Raw genomic sequence first — 18,180 nt, 5'->3', positions numbered from 1 at the left:
AGAAGTATTCATTAAGGCAGTCGGCTAGCCCTTTATTCTCTTCTACATACCTTCCGTCCTTTGTTTTTAATTTAGTTATTCCTTGTTTTAATTTCCTTTTTTCATTTATATATCTGAAGAATGTCTTATCCCCTTTTTTCATAGACTGAGCTAGTTTTTCTTCTGCCTGCGCTTTAGAAGTTCTTATAACTTGCTTGGCCTCTTTCTGCCTAATCTTGTAGATTTCCTTATCTTCATTGCTCTGTTTTTTTTTATAATTACAAAATGCTAGCTTTTTATTTTTAATGATTTGGGCCACTTCTGCTGAGTACCACAGTGGTCTCTTCCTTTTTTTGCTTTTACTGACAAGTCTAATGCAATTTTCTGTTGCCTTCAATAATGCACCTTTTAAGTAGTCCCATTTCTCCTGGACTCCATGTAATCCGTTCCAGTCTGATAAGGACTCATTTATGACTAATTTCATTTTTGAAAAGTCTGTTTTTCTAAAATCTAAAACTTTTGTTTTTGTGTGGTGGGACTCTTTCACAGTTCTTATATTAAACCACACTGACTGGTGATCACTAGATCCCAAGGTTTCGCCTACAACGACATCATATACCGAATCCCCATTTGTGAATACCAAATCCAAAATGGCCTCCCTCCGGGTTGGCTCCTCAACCACTTGTTGTAGAGATAACCCCAGTAGGGAATTTAGAATATCTGTACTCCTGGTAGAACTTGCTATTTTGGTTTTCCAGTTTATATCTGGTAGATTGAAATCTCCCATAATGATAACTTCTCCTTTCATTGTCATTTTAGCTATTTCTTCAACTAGTAGATCATCTAGTTCTTTAACTTGACCAGGTGGTCTATATATCACACCTACACGAGTTACTGCATGGTTAGCAAACTGCAACGTAACCCAAACTGACTCTATGTTGGCCTCACCAACTTGTATTAGGTTAGATTTAATGCTATCTTTCACATACAGGGCCACTCCTCCTCCTTTCTTGCCTTCTCTGTCTCTTCTGTCTCTTATAAAGAAGGACCTGTCGCACAGGTGGTACAGGTGGTACCTACACCTATCTGACATTTATGGCATATTCTAGCAGTATGCCACTAATGTCCAAGATGGGAATATCCCTTTAATGCATTTCCTATCAGGAGTACATTGGTTACCCATCCTTCAGGGGTTCTGCCCTGTGACTAATCAGTACATACATAAAATACCGATAGAAAACGGGCACAGGAGAAATGGCACAATTTAATATTTAAGAAAAAAAAACACAAGAATCTTGTTTTTTAAAGAAACACACAGAGAAAACTTTCTTTATTAAAAAATGGTCTTGGATTTCTGTGGCTTCGGCCCTTTAACCCCTTAAGGACTCAGCCCTATATTACCTTAAGGACTTGGCCATTTTTTGCAAATCTGACCAGTGTCACTTTAAGTGCTCATAACTTTAAAACGCTTTGACTTACCCAGGCCGTTCTGAGATTGTTTTTTCGTCACATATTGTACTTCATGACACTGCTAAAATTGGGTCAAAAAAGTTAATTTTTTTGCATAAAAAAATACAATTTTTACCGTAAATTTTGAAAAATTAGCAAATTTCAAAGTTTCAGTTTCTCTACCTCTGTAATACATAGTAATACCCCAAAAAATTGTGATGACTTTACATTCCCCATATGTCTACTTCATGTTTGTAGCATTTTGGGAATGATATTTTATTTTTTGGGGATGTTACAAGGCTTAGAAGTTTAGAAGCAAATTTTGAAATTTTCAGAAATCTTCAAAATCCCACTTTTTATGGACCAGTTCAGGTTTGAAGTCATATTGTGAGGCTTAGATAATAGAAACCTCCCAAAAATGACCCCATTCTAGAAACTACACCCCTCAAGGTATTCAAAACAGTTTTTTCAAACTTTATTAACCCTTTAGGTCTTCCACAAGAGTTAATGGCAGATGGAGAAACAATTTTGAAATTTCTATTTTTTGTAAAATTTTCCAATATAATCAATTTTTTCCAGGAGTAAAACAAGGGTTAACTGCCAAACAAAACTCAAAATGGGTTGCCCCGATTCTGTAGTTTGCAGAAACACCCCATATGTGGTCGTAAACTACTGTTTGGCCGAACGGGAGCACATAGAAGAGGGGAACACCATATGGGTTTTGGAAGGCAGATTTTGCAGGACTGGTTTTGTTTATACCATGTCCCATTTGAAGCCCCCTGTTGCACCCCTAGAATAGAAATTTCAAAAAAGTGACTCCATCTAAGAAAGTACACCCCTCAAGGTATTCAAAACTGGGTTTACAAACTTTGTTAACCCTTTAGGTGTTCCACAAGAGTTGATGGCAGATGGAGAAATAATTTTGAAATTTCTATTTTTTGGAAAATTTTCCAATATAATCAATTTTTTCCAGGAGTAAAACAAGGGTTAACTGCCAAACAAAACTCAAAATGGGTTGCCCCGATTCTGTAGTTTGCAGAAACACCCCATATGTGGTCGTAAACTACTGTTTGGCCGAACGGGAGCACATAGAAGGAGGGGAACACCATATGGGTTTTGGAAGGCAGATTTTGCAGGACTGGTTTTGTTTATACCATGTCCCATTTGAAGCCCCCTGTTGCACCCCTAGAATAGAAATTTCAAAAAAGTGACTCCATCTAAGAAAGTACACCCCTCAAGGTATTCAAAACGGGGTTTACAAACTTTGTTAACCCTTTAGGTGTTCCACAAGAGTTGATGGCAGATGGAGAAACAATTTAGAAATTTCTATTTTTTGGAAAATTTTCCAATATAATCTATTTTTTCCAGGAGTAAAACAAGGGTTAACTGCCAAACAAAACTCAAAATGGGTTGCCCCGATTCTGTAGTTTGCAGAAACACCCCATATGTGGTCGTAAACTACTGTTTGGCCAAACGGTAGGACATAGAAGAAGGGGAACGTCATATGGTTTTTGGAAGGCAGATTTTGCTGGACTGGTTTATTTACACTATGTACCCTTTCAAGCCCCCTGATGCACCCCTAGAGTAGAAACTCCACAAAAGTGACCCCATCTAGGAAACTACGGGATAAGGTGGTTGTTGTTTTGGGACTATTTTAGGGGTAAATATGATTTTTGGTTGCTCTATATTACTCTTTTTTGAGGCAATGTAACAAAAAAAAAATTCTAAAATTGTTTCTACATTCGCTATTTAGTTTTGTGGAACACCTAAAGGGTTAACATAGTTTGTAAAGTAACTTTTGAATACCTTGAGGGGTGTAGTTTCTTAGATGGGGTCACTTTTTTGGAGTTTCTAGTCTAGGCTACATCAGGGGGGGCTTCTAATGGGACATGGTGTCAAAAAAAAAACTGTCCATCAAAATCTGCCTTCCAGAAACCATATGGAGTTCCCTTCGTTCTATGCCCTGCCGTGCGGCTATATAGCCATTTACGACCACATATGGGGTGTTTCTGCAAACTACAGAATCAGGGCCATAAATATTGAGTTTTGTTTGGCTGTTAACCCTTGCTTTGTTACCGGCAAAAAGGATTCAAAATGGAAATTTTGCCCAAAAATGGGTGTTTTGGCACCGTTTTTATTTTATATTTTTAACACCGTTCATCCGAGGCGTTTGGGCAAAAGTTATTTTTATAGCGACGACTTTTACGCACGCGACGATGCCCAATATGTATGGTTCTCAGACTTTGGAGACACTAAGCAGGCATCCTAAAAACTGCGGCCCTCCAGATGTTGTAAAACTACAATTCCCACCATGCCCTGCTGATTGCTGTAGGTTGTCTGGGCATGCTGGGAGTTATAGTTTTACAACATCTGGGGGGCCGCAGTTTGAGGATGCCTGCACTAAAACTAATATTTTTTGGGGAAAAAAAAATGTTTCCGTGTCTCCAAAGTCTGAGAGCCATAGTTTTTTATGTTCTCTAGTGGACTGTTGGGGATTATAAAAATTTAGTACTCCATGGAAGTGTGATACTCCCTGAAGCAATCGATAACGCAGAGGCCCGGATGATCGGGGCAAGTGTCACATTGAGTGGTGGTGTCCTTCCGTATCCCCCTCTTGTGACACACTCTGCATCTTTTTTGGGTTCGTCCCTTCTTTCCAGTATGGGGGACCACACCTAGAAAGTGTTGGCCAGGGACGATCCGGGCGCCTCCAGTTCCCGAGGTACTCCGGCCTGCTCTTTCCCGGTCCGAAAAGATCAGGTCCTTGAGGACTGCCTCATAGAATTGGAGGAATGTCCCTGTGCTGCCAGCGCTTCGGGATAGTACAAAAGAGTTGTACATGGCAACCTGCACCAAGTAGACCGCAACTTTTTTGTACCATGCCCGGGTTTTGCGCATGGCATTATATGGCGTGAGGACTTGATCAGAGAGATCAACTCCTCCCATATACCGATTGTAGTCGACGATACAATCGGGCTTGAGGACCGTTGCCGCGGTACCTCGCACAGGGACTGGGGTGGTGCAGTTACCTTGGATTGTGGACAGCATAAGGACATCCCTTTTGTCCTTATACCTGACCAGCAACAGGTTTCCACTGGCAAGGGCACGGGTCTCACCCCTGGGGATAGGTACCTGGAGGGGGTGGGCAGGGAGGCCCCGTTGATTTTTCCGCACGGTCCCACAAGCGAACGTGGATCTGGCGGCAAGGGACCTGAACAAGGGAATGCTGGTATAAAAGTTGTCCACGTACAAGTGGTAACCCTTATCCAGCAGTGGGTACATAAGGTCCCACACGAGTTTCCCGCTAACACCCAGAGTGGGGGGACATTCTGGGGGTTGAATACGGGAATCTCGCCCCTCGTACACACGAAATTTGTAAGTGTACCCTGAGGTACTCTCACAAATTTTGTATAGCTTCCAGGTACGTAGGCCTGCTGAAATGTGGCCCCAAAGTGATCGATGACCGGCCGTATCTTATACAGCCGGTCATAGGCAGGATCACCTCGGGGGGGACATGCTGCATTATCGGAATAATGCAGACATTTCCGGATGGCCTCAAACCGGGGACGTGTCATGACCATACTGTACAGTGGGGTCTGGTATAGGACGTCCCCACTCCAGTATTGCCTGACACTGGGTTTTTGAACTAGACCCATATGCAGCACGAGGCCCCAAAATGTCCTCATCTCGGCTGCACTGACCGGCGTCCAGCCACCGGGTCTAGCCAAAAATGAGCCCGGGTTTTGAGCGACGAACTGTTGGGCGTACAGATTCGTCTGCTCCACCATCAGATTCACCAGTGGGTTACTGAAAAAAAAACTAAAAAAGTCAATTTCAGTAAACCCCACTGTGGGAATCTGGATTCCAGGATTGCCAGCAAAATCCGGAATCTCGGGCTCAAAGTCCACTGGGGGACACCAGCTAAGTTCATCGGCAGGGGGCTCCGGTGGGCTTATTTGGTGGGCCGGGAAACCAGTACGAACCCCAGGGCGGCTCGTACTAGGGTGGGCCACAGGATCCCTAGCATGTGGGGCCCCTGGCTCCGCCTGGCGGCGTCTCCGCCGCCTTGGGGGCTCATCGTCATCAGGTGATGATGAGGAGGATGCGGATGATAAAAGGAATGTGGGGTCATCCTCATCCTCACTGGGGCTCTCGGAGTCGAAAGCAATCTGGGCATATGCCTCCTCGGCCGAGAACATCCGGCGGGCCATGGGTGTGTGTGTGCGTGTGTATGTGCGTGTGTGTAAACCTTTATTGTATGTGCGTGTGTGTGGGGGCACGGGTGTTCACGTACTAAAAAGTCCAGGCAAAAAAATGGGCAAGTGGTAGGAAAAAAAAAAGTTCAAACTTGCTGATCAGCGGTACAACGCTGATCAGTGGTGGGGCGGTGCGCTAACAGTGGCCGGACGCTAAGAGTGCCGGACAGTCAGCACACGGGGAAAAAAAAAGGTGGTGGTAAGGAGGGTGGTGGTGGGGGAACTGGTGGACGGGGGGGGGGGGGAGAGGCTGGTGGTGGAAGGGGGGTTGGTGGTGGGGGGGCTGGTGGTGGGGGGGGCGGGGGTTGGGGGGCAAGTGGCAGGGGGGGTCTGGGGTCTGAAAGATGTACCAAAGAAAGTTTAGAATAAAAGTTTTTTTTTTCTTCTAACTTTTCCCTTCTTTCCCTGCCTAACGGTGCCTCTCCCTCACTGACCCTAACCTACCTGGGTGGCGATGGGTGCAGGAGGGTGATGGATGGCGATTAGGGGGGACTCAGGAGCTGGTGCTGGACGATGCTGCTGGGTGCTCGTGCAGAACAGGAAGAGGAGGGGAGAGAGGAGCGCAGGAAGTTTGAATCTCGCGCCTCTCTCCCCTGCACCAATCAGCACCCTGGACAGCGGCATTCAGCACCAGAGCCAGCGCCGCCTCTCCAAATCCTCGGACTGCGATAGGTGGTGTATAATTACGCCACCGATCGCAGTCTTTTTCCGGTTCATCGGGTCACCGGAGACCCGAATGGACCGGAAACGCAGAAAACCGCAGGTCTGAATTGACCTGCGGTTTTCTGCGATCGCCGATACGGGGGAATCGCGATTTAAAGCCATGACGTACCGGTACGTCATGGGTCCTTAAGGACTCGGGAAACATGCCGTACCGGTACGTCATGCGTCCTTAAGGGGTTAAGGGAGATGGAGGCTCCTTCTTCACATTCTCCTGGGATTCTTCCATTGGAGGAGGTTCAGTGTCACACCTGAGGCTGATTTTCGGGGCCGCAGAGGGTCTTACAAAGCTCTCACATTGTATACAACAAATAGAAAATAAAGATCAGCAAAAACAAGTCTCAAACACATGAAGAAAAAGCCGGACAAACTTACCCGATCTGGTCCTGTGCTGCTCGTCAGAGGCCCCTAAAGGAGAGAGCCAGCCCTGCAGACTGAGGCTGGGGTCAGTGCGTCACCTAAATATATACCCACCGCCCTTTATGACATCATATGTAAATGAGCCAAAACCCCATTTTGATGTCACAAGAAAGAGAGTCATCTGCCAGGGTTCTAATCATGACATCACAAACAGTGTCTCAACATGACAGCGGCCATTTTGAATGTAATAATGTACAGACTATAGATAATGGATTAGCACTTTTTCCTTGCAGCTTCCCAGAGCAGGGGGTATCTGCAAATGGTTTGTTCTTTAATCTAATTTTATGGTATGTACAGTATTGTTTTTCTATATTTAAAACCCAGCTTAGCCATGTATGGATGGCCTAGCCAAGGTTAATTAATCCTGGCTTAGTCCTTTGCAGGAGATTGGGTGGTAACCAGGATCTGCCCCCAGCTCAGTTTGGCGGGTGATTAGTGAGAGTTCAGCAAGGAAGAAATTTTTGCCTAATGCTCCCTCCTTTTAGGCCAAAGAAACACACTAGACTAACAGATCTCTGCAAGATCCACGGAAAAAGAGAAAAGCAGAGTAAAGAAGATCTTAGAATCTGCATAGCCAAGCATTGGAGTCAGCAAGGTAATCTGTGACTACAGCCACTCAGACTTTGCTACACTGAGGGACACTGTTAAGACACCCTTCACACCTGGACACACCCTGGCCAGATGCTCCATCAAACCCGTGTATCCTGCAATGGACATTATAGCCATTACAGCCAAGGTACTGTTGCCAGCCATAGATTTTGTTGAGACTTTAGCAACAAAGTGTACAAAGAGGGCCATAACTCATATCCTTGTCTAAATGCATACACTGCTAACTGGGAGAGAATTGCACTGTGTACAGTTGGAACTATGTTTTGCTATAGTTAGATGTACTACAATTCCTATTTTGCTGTACAGTAAAGAGAGATGTTTATTTTTCTACCAATGGCCTATTTTTTCTGACTCCTACATCATTTGCTGGCCATTGCACTCTACATACCCTGTCTTTAACCCATTCAGACACCTAACATCACGGGCATAAATTCGCCAGATAATTTTACTGTGTCTTGTAGAGCCCATAATATTTATAATGGCCCCTATAGTGCCACCAGTGTAAATACTGGAAGCACTACAAGAGACAGTATATTTATTGGGGCACTTAGGGGGCCTTATAAACATTCGGGACACTACAAAAGCCAGTATAAATATTGGGGGGCACTACAGGGGACATTATAAATGTTGGGGGCACTACAGGGAGCATTATAAATACTGGGGGCACCATTACTAATAAGTACATTCTGGGAGAAGATTAGATACACAGTTCAGCAGACAGTATCACATATGATAGGATTAGATAAAGCAGCTCAGCAAACAGTATCTCACATGATGGCATTGGATACACAGCGCACCTGCCTTGCAATTTTTGGAAGTCTAATACCAGTTAATGGAGCGGACACTGTGTATGTGCAGGGTGCTCTCCGTTAACTTCAGGACCTGACGCACAGGTGGTACCTACACCTATCTGACATTTATGGCATATTCTAGCAGTATGCCACTAATGTCCAAGATGGGAATATCCCTTTAATGCATTTCCTATCAGGAGTACATTGGTTACCCATCCTTCAGGGGTTCTGCCCTGTGACTAATTAGTACATACATAAAATACTGATAGAAAACGGGCACAGGAGAAATGGCACAATTTAATATTTAAGAAAAAAAACACAAGAATCTTGTTTTTTAAAGAAACACACAGAGAAAACTTTCTTTATTAAAAAATGGTCTTGGATTTCTGTGGCTTCGGCCCTTTAAGGGAGATGGAGGCTCCTTCTTCACATTCTCCTGGGATTCTTCCATTGGAGGAGGTTCAGTGTCACACCTGAGGCTGATTTTCGGGGGCCGCAGAGGGTCATACAAAGCTCTCACATTGTATACAACAAATAAAAAATAAAGATCAGCAAAAACAAGTCTCAAACACATGAATCAAAAGCCGGACAAACTTACCCGATCTGGTCCTGTGCTGCTCGTCAGAGGCCCCTAAAGGAGAGAGCCAGCCCTGCAGACTGAGGCTGGGGTCAGTGCGTCACCTCAATATATACCCACCGCCCTTTATGACATCATATGTAAATGAGCCATAGCCCCCATTTTGATGTCACAAGAAAGAGAGTCATCTGCCAGGATTCTAATCATGACATCACAAACAGTGTCTCAACATGACAGCGGCCATTTTGAATGTAATAATATACAGACTATAGATAATGGGTTAGCACTTTTTCCTTGCAGCCCCCCAGAGCAGGGGGTATCTGCAAATGGTTTGTTCTTTAATCTAATTTTATGGTATGTACAGTATTGTTTTTCTATATTTAAAACCCAGCTTAGCCATGTATGGATGGCCCAGCCAAGGTTTATTATTCCTGGCTTAGTCCTTTGCAGGAGATTGGGTGGTAACCAGGATCTGCCCCCAGTACAGTTTGGCGAGTGATTAGTGAGAGTTCAGCAAGGAAGACATTTTTGCCTAATGCTCCCTCCTCTTAGGCCCAAGAAACACACTAGACTAACAGATCTCTGCAAAATCCACGGAAAAAGAGAAAAGGAGAGTAAAGAAGATCTTAGAATCTGCATAGCCAAGCATTGGAGTCAGCAAGGTAATCTGTGACTACAGCCATTCAGACTTTGCTACACTAAGGGACACTGTTAAGACACCCTTCACACCTGGACACACCCTGGCCAGATGCTCCATCAAACCCCTGTATCCTGCAATGGACATTATAGCCATTACAGCCAAGGTACTGTTGCCAGCCATAGAATTTGTTGAGACTTTAGCAACAAAGTTGTTACGCTGAGCGCTCCGGGTCCCCTGCTAGCCTCGGAGCACTCACAGCGTATGCCCCCAGGCAGCACTCCAGCGTCTCGGCGTGTGCGTCCTCGCTCTCTAGGGGGCACGCGCGCCGGGACTCTTAGTTTCAAAGGACCAGTGCACCGGTGATTGGTGCCTGGTCCAAAGGGGTTATTAAGGGTTAAGGTTGTGAGAGGCAGTGCTGACTTAATTAGGCTGCACCTGTGCACTGCCCATTTATACCTTCTCCTCCCACAGCTTGCTGCCGGATCTTTGTGCCTTGTGCCTCAGAGAAAGCGTTCCTTCCTATGTTAGTTTGCCTTACCTGTTGCCGTACCCATTGCTACCGTCCACTCGCCTTTGAACCTTTGCCGCCTGCCCTGACCGCTGCTACGTCCGACTTCGCTCTTGCCTTCTCCTAGTGTACCACGCCATATCACCAGCCAGAGAGGTCGAGTTGTTACTAGGGTACACGACCTGGTAGTTACCGCCGCAGCAAATCCATCCCGCTTTGCGGCGGGCTCTGGTGAAGACCAGTAACTGCTTAGAACCGGTCCTCTAGTACAACCCGCGCCATCGCCTCTCTGGTCTAGAGGATCCACTACCTGTCCTGCCGGTACGTGACAAAAGTGTACAAAGAGGGCCATAACTCATATCCTTGTCTAAATGCATACACTGCTAACTGGGAGAGAATTGCACTGTGTACAGTTGGAACTATGTTTTGCTATAGTTAGATGTACTACAATTCCTATTTTGCTGTACAGTAAAGAGAGATGTTTATTTTTCTACCAATGGCCTATTTTTCTGACTCCTACATCATTTGCTGGCCATTGCACTCTACATACCCTGCCTTTAACCCATTCAGACACCTAACATCACGGGCATAAGTTCGCCAGATAATTATACCGTGTCTTGTAGAGCCCATAATATTTATAATGGCCCCTATAGTGCCACCAGTGTAAATACTGGAAGCACTACAAGAGACAGTATATTTATTGGGGCACTTAGGGGGCCTTATAAACATTCGGGACACTACAAAAGCCAGTATAAATATTGGGGGGCACTACAGGGGACATTATAAATGTTGGGGACACTACAGGGAGCATTATAAATACTGGGGGCACCATTACTTATAAGTACATTCTGGGAGAAGATTAGATACACAGTTCAGCAGACAGTATCACATATGATAGGATTAGATAAAGCAGCTCAGCAAACAGTATCTCACATGATGGCATTGGATACACAGCGCACCCGCCTTGCAATTTTTGGAAGTCTAATACCAGTTAATGGAGCGGACACTGTGTATGTGCAGGGTGCTCTCCGTTAACTTCAGGACCTGTCGCACAGGTGGTACCTACACCTATCTGACATTTATGGCATATTCTAGCAGTATGCCACTAATGTCCAAGATGGGAATATCCCTTTAATGCATTTCCTATCAGGAGTACATTGGTTACCCATCCGTCAGGGGTTCTGCCCTGTGTCTATTCAGTACATACATAAAATACCGATAGAAAAAGGGGCACAGGAGAAATGGCACAATTTAATATTTAAGAAAAAAAACCACAAGAATCTTGTTTTTTAAAGAAACACACAGAGAAAACTTTCTTTATTAAAAAATGATCTTGGATTTCTGTGGCTTCGGCCCTTTAAGGGAGATGGAGGCTTCTTCATAACATTCTCCTGGGATTCTTCCATTGGAGGAGGTTCAGTGTCACACCTGAGGCTGATTTTCGGGGGCCGCAGAGGGTCATACAAAGCTCTCACATTGTATACAACAAATAGAAAATAAAGATCAGCAAAAACAAGTCTCAAACACATGAAGAAAAAGCCGGACAAACTTACCCGATCTGGTCCTGTGCTGCTCGTCAAAGGCCCCTAAAGGAGAGAGCCAGCCCTGCAGACTGAGGCTGGGGTCAGTGCGTCACCTCAATATATACCCACCGCCCTTTATGACATCATATGTAAATGAGCCATAGCCCCCATTTTGATGTCACAAGAAACAGAGTCATCTGCCAGGATTCTAATCATGACATCACAAACAGTGTCTCAACATGACAGCGGCCATTTTGAATGTAATAATGTACAGACTATAGATAATGGGTTAGCACTTTTTCCTTGCAGCCCCCCAGAGCAGGGGGTATCTGCAAATGGTTTGTTCTTTAATCTAATTTTATAGTATGTACAGTATTGTTTTTCTATATTTAAAACCCAGCTTAGCCATGTATGGATGGCCCAGCCAAGGTTTATTAATCCTGGCTTAGTCCTTTGCAGGAGATTGGGTGGTAACCAGGATCTGCCCCCAGCTCAGTTTGGCGGGTGATTAGTGAGAGTTCAGCAAGGAAGAAATTTTTGCCTAATGCTCCCTCCTCTTAGGCCCAAGAAACACACTAGACTAACAGATCTCTGCAAGATCCACGGAAAAAGAGAAAAGGAGAGTAAAGAAGATCTTAGAATCTGCATAGCCAAGCATTGGAGTCAGCAAGGTAATCTGTGACTACAGCCATTCAGACTTTGCTACACTGAGGGACACTGTTAAGACACCCTTCACACCTGGACACACCCTGGCCAGATGCTCCATCAAACCCCTGTATCCTGCAATGGACATTATAGCCATTACAGCCAAGGTACTGTTGCCAGCCATAGATTTTGTTCAGACTTTAGCAACAAAGTGTACAAAGAGGGCCATAACTCATATCCTTGTCTAAATGCATACACTGCTAACTGGGAGAGAATTGCACTGTGTACAGTTGGAACTATGTTTTGCTATAGTTTGATGTACTACAATTCCTATTTTGCTGTACAGTAAAGAGAGATGTTTATTTTTCTACCAATGGCCTATTTTTCTGACTCCTACATCATTTGCCCGCCATTGCACTCTACATACGGCACTTAGGGGGCCTTATAAACATTCGGGACACTACAAAGCCAGTTTAAATATTGGGGGGCACTACAGGGTACATTATAAATGTTGGGGGCACTACAGGGAGCATTATAAATACTGTGGGCACCTTTACTAATAAGTACATTCTGGGAGAAGATTAGATACACAGTTCAGCAGACAGTATCACATATGATAGGATTAGTTAAAGCAGCTCAGCAAACAGTATTGGGAGCAACGGAGCTAGGCGCAGCCTTGGCATAGTGCTCTTTGACTTGGGGGGAAGTTAGGCAGTTGAGGGTTAAGGTTAGGTCGTGGGGAGGGGTCTTGGTCATGGATTTCCCGGGCAGTATATGAGGGGAGTGGGGGCGGAGTTGTTATCAGACGGCGCTTGTGGAAGAAGCAGGAATTTTTTTGTGCGCTGTGAGTTATGGAGTCTTTGGAGGATTTATTGGGGGCAGTGAAGGCGGCGGCGGAGAGACATGGGGCCGATTGGTTGCAGCGGAGTCTACAGGCTGTCTTGGCGGGTCCGGTCCCCACACCGGCCGCCCCTGCTGCGAGTCCCAGGGCTAGAGGTCTGTGCCCCCAGAGAGACTGAGCCCTGAGGCTACCCCACGGGTGCGGCGGCGCTTAAGGAGCCCAAGCAGGGACCCTTCAGTGCGGGCGGTGAGGGCAGTGAGTCCGGCGCCTCGCCGCCGCAGCGGGAGGAATCCTGGTCGGCGCCGGGCACCAGCGGGAGAGGACCAGGCTGTGCCCGTCACCTCGACCTATTCGCGGCGTGGGAGGAGCTATGGTGGTGCGGCGCCTCCCCTGGAGGCCTTGTCGGATGGGGAGTGAGCCAGGCGTCGTCCCTTACCTGAGGAGCGGGCAGCAAGTTGGCCACGGCTGGTAGAGGAGCTTGCGGCCCCACGGCCTGTCGGTGGGGGCCTGGATCCTGGAGTGCAGTCAGCAGTGGAGCGTGTTGCGCCGCGGCCCTTGTCGCAGGGCCGGCGGCATTCTTCTGTAAGACTGCAGAGGAGCGGGCGGAGCGCAGCAGCGACACCGGTGGCTGTTCCAGGTACTGCAGCTGGGTCTGTTCAGGAGGCTGATGTTGCTGTGGGAGCTGGATTCGGAGGCGCTGCAGTACAGGACGACGGCAGTGATGGAGCTATTTCTGATGCGGCTGCCGGTTCCCCTGCTGGTGAGCCTGGACGGAGCCGGGTTACGTCGGTTGCCGGGGGCGACGAGAGGCAGCGGCCGCCTGTCGGCGGGCCTGGACGGCTGGCGGAAGTGGAGGACGGCGAAGTGAGCCAGGACGACTGGGAAGCTGACGACGGGCGGATGGACGAGGATGGAGCCGGTCCGGCAGCGGCGCAGCTGAGCGGACCATCGATGGCGGGAGCGTCTGGGCGGACCGTGGCTGCTGGGCGGATACCTCAGGGCCGGTCAGGTGAGGGGCCTTCGGGTCAGCAACGGGCTCCTGTTGAGCAAATGGTGGGGGGGGTGGGTGTTTTGCAGAGCCAGGGGTTGGCGCAGGAGTTGCTAGAGGGGATGGTGTCGCTTTTGTCTAGGTTGGGGTCGGGTGTGCGGGAGTCACCTGCGGCGGTATGGGCTCCGGTGGCGTCCGGTGGTATGAGGTGTCAGTCTGGCGGGGCTGGCTCGAGTAGCGTTGGGGCGGATTTGGCGGTTCCGGGGACTGGGGATGTGTCGGTCGGTGTTGGGGAAAAAGGAAAAGTTGGGGACGAGGTGCGGTTGGCGGACGCAGCTAAGGGCGTGGTTTACGTCTGTTTTGAGTGGCCGCTGGGGGCTCATTTGAAGGCGGAGGTTAAGGAGAAGATCTGGAGGGACGAGTACGTGGAGATATTCTCTTTGCTCCAGTTGGAAAAGTTTAGTTTGGATAGGGTTAGGCCTGATGAGTCCAAAAAGGAGGAGGAGGAGGAGGAGAAGCGTGTGGGGGAAAAAGCGCCGGAACACTGTTCCGCTCTTTTCTGTTACATGGATGCCATTGGTGAGGCCTATAGGACGTATGGGGGTGTGGCATGGTTGAGGTACGACGAGCAATTTCGTCAGCTGAAGGCAGTCCGGGCGAGTATTCGCTGGGATCACAAAGATATCGGTCTTTGGATGCGGCTTATGGCGGCTCCGAAGGTGGGTCATCAGTCCTTTCGTGGGGCAGCTGGGGCTCCCTCGGCGTCCGAGCCTGGTGGCGGGCAAAAGAAGGGTTGCTGCTGGCAGTTCAATGAAGGTTATTGCAGATACCTTGCTGACTGTCGGTTCAAGCATGAGTGTTCCGGATGCGGTGGGGCGCACAGTCTGTCACGGTGTTTCAAGCGGGGGCGAGGTAAAGGAGTTGATGGGGCGCAGAAGAGGGGTGACGCCGGTGAAGGTGGAAGAGATGGTGCCGTGGTTAGAGAGGTACCCAGATAGGGCTGCAGCGGCTTTGTTGTTCGTTGGTTTCAGGGATGGTTTTTGATCCCGTGTTTTTCGGTTAGTCCGGTGGCGGCTCCTCGTAACTTGGCATCGGCTTTGCGTAGGCCGGACGTGGTGGCGGAGAAGATTGGTAAGGAGGTCTCGGCAGGGAGGGTCGCTGGCCCATTTGCGGAATCCCCGTTGTCAGGTTTGTGGGTGTCACCTTTGGGTTTGGTCCCTAAAAAGGAGGCGGGCAAGTTTAGGCTCATACACCACTTGTCGTTTCCTGAGGGTAGTTCTGTTAATGATGGTATTGCTGAGGAGCTTTGTTCGGTTTTGTATACTTCATTTGATGAGGCGGTTCGGTGGGTGCGTCGTTTTGGAAAAGGGGCTTTGTTGGCAAAGATGGATATAGAGGCCGCCTTTCGTTTGCTACCCATTCATCCGGATAGTTTTCATTTGTTGGGGTTTAAGTGGGAGGGCAGTTTTTATGTTGATTGTTGTCTGCCGATGGGTTGTGCAATTTCATGTTCTTTGTTTGAGAAGTTTGCTTCCTTCTTGGAGTGGGTGGTGAAGCAGGAGGCAGGTTGGACTTCCGTTTTACATTATCTTGACGATTTTTTGTTTCTGGGACCTGCTGGGTCGCGAGTTTGTTCGGTGTTATTGCACACGATGGAGAGCATAGCTGGTCGTTTGGGTGTCCCGTTGGCGCCGGAAAAGACGGAGGGTCCGGCGACTTCTGTGAAATTTTTGGGTATAGTGATAGATAGTGTGGCCATGGAGTTCCGGTTGCCGGATGAGAAGGTGGCGGATTTGCGCGATGATATTGCTTTCTTGAGGAGGGCGAAAAAGGTGCAGTTGCGGCGTGTGCAGTCAGTTCTAGGGAAGTTGAATTTTGCATGCAGAATTCTGCCAATGGGCCGGGTGTTCTGCAGGCGCTTGGCCATGGTGACGACTGGGGTGCAGAGGCCTTTCCATTTTTTGCGATTATCATCTGAGGTTCGGGATGACCTGCTGGTGTGGGAGCGTTTTCTGGAGGAATTTAATGGGCGTTCGGTGTGGATGGGGGCGCCTGTGTCCAGTGTTGATTTGGAGCTGTGTACGTATGCGTCGGGGTCTTGTGGTTACGGGGCCTTTTGTGGGGGGCAGTGGAGCACAGGTGCCTGGCCGGATGTTTGGGTGGAGGCAGGTTTTTTGAGGAATCTGGTTTTGTTGGAATTGTTTCCGATCGTTTTGTCTGTTGAGTTGTGGGGGGACGTGCTCAGGAATAAAAGAGTGAGATTTTGCTGTGACAACATGGGGGTGGTTCAGGCGATTAACAGTCAGTCTGCTAATTCGCCCCCGGTGTTGCGCTTGCTTCGCCATTTAGTGCTTAGTGGCTTGCGGTTGAATGCTTGTTTTGTGGCTGTGCATGTTCCGGGTGTTGATAACGACATTGCTGATTCACTTTCTCGCTTTCAGTGGGATCGTTTTCGCGGGCTGGTGCCGGATGCGGACGAGACGGGTCTATCATGTCCTCAGTGGCTCTTGAACGTGGCCTTGGGGTCTCCTCTGAGTTGATTCGCCGGTCCGTGAGTAGGAGTACGTGGTTGGCGTATTCTTCGGTGTGGTCCCAATGGGAGCAGTTGCTGGATCAGGTGGGGGGTTGTGAGGTAGTGGAGGATTTTCAGATGCTGTTGGTATATTTTATCGGTTTGTCTTATAGTTCGGGGGTGTCTGTTTCGGTGGTTTCCAAGCGAGTGGCGGCCGTCACTTTTTGGTTGCGGTTGCGGGGACTTATGGATGTGTCTAACTGCTTTCTGGTTAGGCAAGCTTTGAAAGGTTATAGGCGAAGTGCCGCGCGGCCAGACACGCGTAGGCCGGTTTTGTGGGCAGTGTTGCAGTCGTTGTGGGAGATGGTTGGTGTGGTGTGTTTGACGCCTTATGAGGTTTGTTTGTTTAGGGCTGCTTTTTCCTTGGCCTTTTTTGGGGCATTCAGGGTGTCTGAATTGGTGTCGGGAAATCGGTCGTGTGGGGGAGGTTTGTTGCGGCAGGATGTGTGTTTTTCTGGGGGGGTTTGCGTTGCGTATTGCGTAGGTCTAAGACGGATCAGGAGGGCAAAGGGGTGGTTATTATACTGCGCCCGTTGCTTGGGTCGGTTTTGTGTCTGGTCAGGTGTGTGGAGGAGTTGTTGGTGGTTAGGCCGTATGTGGTGGGTTCGTTGTTGATGCATGTAGATGGGTCGGCATTGTCGAGGTATCAGTTTGATGCGGTTTTTCGGAAGTGTTTGGTTGCAGCGGGCTATCCGGCACAGGACTTTGTGTCTCATTCCTTTAGGATTTGGGCGGCAACGGAGGCGGCCAGATGGGGCCTGGGGGAGGAGGCCATTAAACGTATTGGCCGGTGGGAATCTAGGTGTTATCAGTCGTATGTTCGTACCCACATGTTGTGAGTGCCAAGGGGAACAATGTTCAGTTGTTTATACGGTATTTTATTACGCTGACCGGTGAGTTAGGTTTTTTAATTTTATGTGTTTACAGGGTCGGCTTGTATGGCTTGGATCTTCGGACACTCCTACGTGTACTGGGGAGCATTGCGGGCGGACGTGCGGAGGAACGGACGGCAATTGGGGTTCGACCCGGCTGACATGCAAGTGCGCTGGATTGGCATACGGGGCCTTTTGTGGGGTAGGGTGCTTCCAGAATTTCATGCTTCAGTCTCGTTGGATAGGTCACCTGATATTGTTGTATTGCACGTTGGGGGGAATGATCTGGGTGTTCGCAGTACTAGGGAGGTGATTTGTGATATGAAGCTGGATCTCCTGCGTTTGTGGTCGGATGTTCTGGGTGTGTTGGTGGTTTGGTCCGAGGTGGTGGCTCGGAGAGTCTGGCGTTTTGCGAGGTCGGTTCACCGTCTTAACAAGGCCCGGGCTAAACTTAATAGGGAGGTTGGACGTTTTGTGAGGCGCCATGGTGGAATTGTGGTGCGGCACCGGGAGCTGGAGGCGGCATCGCCTCAGTTCCTTAGGTCTGATGGTGTTCACCTGAATGAGGTGGGTATTGATATGTGGGCCTTAGGGATTCAGGAGGGTCTGGAGACGGCTCATCGGGTGTGGCGGGACTCCCATAGGTGACGTGTCTCCTATGGTCGTTCGTGGCGTGGTAATGGAGGGTCCTGGAAGGCAATGATAAGTTTAAGAGGTGCATGCCAAGGTGGAGTGTGCATCTCAGGAGGTTCGGTAAGCTTGCGCATGGGGCTCCTGTTGGGCAGATGGA

General features: G+C 48.2%; 1 pseudogene; it reads right to left on the bottom strand.

The window, feature by feature from the left end:
* LOC120993773 overlaps positions 1-14,800 on the bottom strand; it is a 55,440-nt pseudogene extending 40,640 nt beyond the window's left edge.
* Between the last annotated feature and the right edge of the window lie 3,380 nt (positions 14,801-18,180).

The sequence above is a fragment of the Bufo bufo genome, chromosome 3, assembly GCF_905171765.1.
Source record: "Bufo bufo chromosome 3, aBufBuf1.1, whole genome shotgun sequence".
Lineage (NCBI taxonomy): Eukaryota > Metazoa > Chordata > Amphibia > Anura > Bufonidae > Bufo > Bufo bufo.
This window is presented reverse-complemented; position numbering and strand designations above follow the sequence as displayed.